This window comes from Brassica napus, chromosome C8 (assembly GCF_020379485.1).
Source record: "Brassica napus cultivar Da-Ae chromosome C8, Da-Ae, whole genome shotgun sequence".
Classification (NCBI taxonomy): domain Eukaryota; kingdom Viridiplantae; phylum Streptophyta; class Magnoliopsida; order Brassicales; family Brassicaceae; genus Brassica; species Brassica napus.
In genome coordinates, this window is record NC_063451.1 from 36,635,616 (window position 1) to 36,639,681 (window position 4,066).

The window sequence follows — 4,066 nt, forward strand, 5'->3', positions numbered from 1 at the left end:
AGAGAGAGAAATAAAAAATAGAAAATTTGAAAATAACAATTAATGAACAGAGAAAAGGCATTTAGTAATTAGTATTCTAACTTGTTAAAATCATATAGAGCTTATTCAAAAGTTGGTAAGGTTTGGTTTAGTCAGTACCTATAACATAGTGTTGGACCACAAGAAAACCAGGAGAGACACTAGAATGGAATGGCATTAAAAGTGAATTAAAGGTGGTGTGAATATTGCAGTTGAAGAAATATAATAAACTGTCAGAAATGATATAAATATTGTTGGAATTTTACTACTAGTATAAAGTATAAACAGTTCTATCTTTATATAAACAACTATAATACTTATATACAGTACTGCTTATATATATATATATATATTAATACATACATAAATGTTAATATGTAATGATTCTTCCTTAGTTGGAGTTTGAGATTAATCTATCTATAAAAAGTATGGTTTGTCAGGTTTGATCCAAGGAAAAAAATGTTGAGCCTAGGTCATATACATGTCCCACACATGTAAATTGACCAAAACATAATAATAAAGGAGCCAGAAAACATTATAACCAAGGCGGGTAGGTTTATCTAAATACGTTACGTTGTTCTTTGTGATTCGTGTAAGAAGTGGAATTTTGTTTTTTCGCGTCAAAACATGTCTTTTGTTGTATGAGTAGATAAGTATGGCGCTCCCCAGTTGATGATGTTAATACTTGTAAAATAATAGGATCCGATTTTGATATATATGCTCCGATGTTGTCATGTTGATGTATAACATTAATTTTGGGGGAGGGCTAGTTGGGTGGTAAGCTACTGATTGCAGAAGAAAAAAGAAAAGAAGAAAAGATGCACTTTAAGCCCAAGCCAGGCCCACCATTTGTTTGTTTATAGTAACCCCATAATAACCAAAGCAAACTAAAGTTTTAACTTTTGACTCGTTAGATGAACCTACAAATTTCTTTAAGAGTTTTTCAATGCAAGAGTTTTTATATGGTATTTGTCGTATTGGTCATAAGTACTAGAGAAATTGCATTTCATGTACAAACATAACATAAGTACATAATTTGCATGGATGGAAATTGAACAATACTTAGGTTCACCCATGTGGTGAATGGTTAAATTCACCACAGTGTTCATAACCAATCAAAATATCATGTATTAGTAGTTAAAAAAGACAATAAAAATAAAAATAAAATAGCTGAAAAAAAAACAACACCGCCATTAATTAACGCTGTCTAAAAACTTAAACTCTAAAACCATAAATCATAAATCTGAAACACTAAACCATAAATATCAATCATAAAATCTAAACCCTAAATCTTAAACCTTAAACTCAAACTCTAAACAATAAACCTTAAATCCTAAAATCTAAACCCTAAACCCAAAACTCTAAACCATAAACCCTAAAATCTAAACCCTAAATCCTAAACCCTAAACTCAAATCCAAAACTTTAAACCCAAAACTTCAAATCCTAAACCCTAAACTCTGAATCCTAAACCCTAAACCCAAACCTCTAAACCGTAAACCCATGTGCTAGTTAATAAGGTTAAGGTTTACGGTTTAGAGGTTTGGGTTTAGGGTTTATGATTTAGGGTTTGGGTTTAAGATTTAAAGTTTTGGGTTTAGGGTTTAGGATTTAGGGTTTAGGGTTTAGGGTTTGGGTTTAAGATTTAAAGTTTTGGGTTTAGGGTTTAGAATTTAAGGTTTAGATTTTATGATTTAGAGTTTAGGGTTTAGAGTTTAGGGTTTAGGCTTTAGGGTTTAGATTTTAGGATTTAGGGTTTATTGTGTAGAGTTTGAGTTTAGGGTTTAGATTTTAGGATTGGGGTTTATGGTTTAGTGTTTTAGATTTAGGATTTATGTTTTTAGAGTTTAGGTTTTTATAATTTAGAATTTTGCAGATGGCGCTAATTAATGTCGGTCTTGTTTTTTTTTCAGCTATTTAATTTTTTATTTTTATTACCTTTTTAAGATATTCCTACATGGCATTTTGGTTGGTTATGAAGAGTGTGGTGAATTTAACCATTCACCATAGGGGTGAACCTAAGTATTGGTCATGGAAATTTGCTTTTCACGCTGATGTGTTTTTTAAATGACTCTTCTACCTCTATTCTTTTTATAATACAACCTAAAAATGAACTCCTTTCTATCTCATTTCTTCACTCTCCTCTCTTTAATCCTTCTACCATGTCGAGAGATCTCACCTCTCTTGTCTTATCTCTTTCTTCAGAGTTTCTTAACTCTTATATGTCTCTTGATCTCTCCTCTCTTCTTCTCTTCAGATTTATCACCTTCTCTTCTTGGCTATCATCATCTCATCGTCACATCGTCACGCCATCACACCATTACGTCTGCTCAAGCTCGCTCTCACGCAGTTACCTCACCTCTGCTCAAGCTCACCATCACGCCATCACCTCACATATGTAGTAATGTCAAATGGGCGGGCTATAAATGGGTAGCCCGTGTCCAAATAGATATGGTCCGAAATGGACAGATCCATATTGAACCATAAATATTTTTTGTCCAAATGGGTGAGCCCAACTACGTACATGGCCAAATTTGGGTTTAACCAGTTGGACAATGGGCGGCCCAATAAGCTTAAATGTCTAGGGTTAGGAAATTGGGGGAAAACACGATTTCCTTTTTTTTTTTCCGTCTCCTGCGATTCTTCTTCTTCTCCTGCGATTCTTCTTCTCCTTCTTCGATTTTCCTTCTCCTTCTTCGATTCTTCTTCACTTTTCTTCGGTTCTTCTTCGCTCTTCTTCGATTCTTCTTCGTTGTCTCTGATTTCGTCATCTCTCGAGGTTTGATTTTGTCATCTTTGAACTGTTTATGTGTGATTTGTGTTATGGGTTTTCACTATTAGCTACTGATTTGATGGATTAGTGATTTGTGTTATGTGTTAGACTCAGATAGATCGGTGAAAGTGAAAACAAATGCTGGACTAGGAGATCTGACAGCAGGAACAAATGCTGGAACGAGTTCATAAAGGGTAGGCAATTTTAGCATGCAAAGCTTTTGGGGTTAATTGTATAAATATCTGATCACGACTACTTCTCTATCGTTAATGCAGCTGAATGCTCGTGTGGTCTTCTGCATAAGTAAAAGACAGAAGAATTCTTTAATGCACGTAAGCTGGTTATGGAGAAACCAGTGTGGTTTTATATCTAGTGAAAATGAGTCTTATCAAACCAGGGTAGGCAATACATGTGTTTGCTTTTGCTCTTGGCTCATGTTAATGATTGAGTTTAGCCTTTAGTAGATCATGTCAATTTTTTTTCTCTTTGTTTGGTTAGGTGGTGGAAAATCATCTAGTTTGAAGCTCCTATTGTTGTTGCTGTTGTTGCTGTTGCACCTCCCCTTCCCTATTGCATTTGATTGACAAATGACAACTTATCTTTTGAATTTATCTTGTGTTTTTTATAACTTTGAAACATGAAGTTGAAAACACAAGTATATCATATTTATAAATCTTTTGAACTGTATATGACATCTTTAAAATTGAAAAACTTAAGAATTTTTGCATTTTTAGAACTGAAATATATTGTTTACATTAAGTGGGCACATGGGCCGTCCATGGATAACCCAACAAATCATGGTCCTATTTGGTTATGGTCTCATTTGGACATGGTTCTATTTGGGCTTCGACCAAAAATGTCCAGCAAAAAACTGAAGCCCATTCGGACACACCCAAACCCGCCCAACCCGCCCATTTGACATCTCTACACATATGCTACAGCTCGCCGTCACCTCACCTTTGCTACAACTCGCCTTCATTTTAGTCAATGGAGAAGGGAAAAATCCAGGATGCTACAGAGGAGGAGGAAGAATAAAAGAAGAGAAGGAATAAAAAAGATGAGAAAGGGTGACGAGGAAGAAGAGAAGAACAAAGGCTCCTGGAGACTGGCCGTAGAAGATGACAGAAGAGTGGTCCTTATGTTTACTGATGGCATCCTGGATTACTAGTTGCATGATTCTCAACCGCCACATGCTCATAGTTGGTGAGTCTCAACATGAGTCTACTTGATTCTGGATATCAACTTGGCATAACACATGTGTAGAGTATCAATGGATT

General features: G+C 35.0%; 1 long non-coding RNA gene across 1 annotated transcript; it reads left to right on the forward strand.

The window, feature by feature from the left end:
* Positions 1-1,797: 1,797 nt before the first annotated feature.
* LOC125591118 lies at positions 1,798-3,400 on the forward strand. The gene is made up of 2 exons (XR_007327109.1): positions 1,798-2,983; positions 3,065-3,400. It is a non-coding gene; the product is annotated as an uncharacterized LOC125591118 (long non-coding RNA).
* The last annotated feature ends 666 nt before the right edge of the window (positions 3,401-4,066 follow it).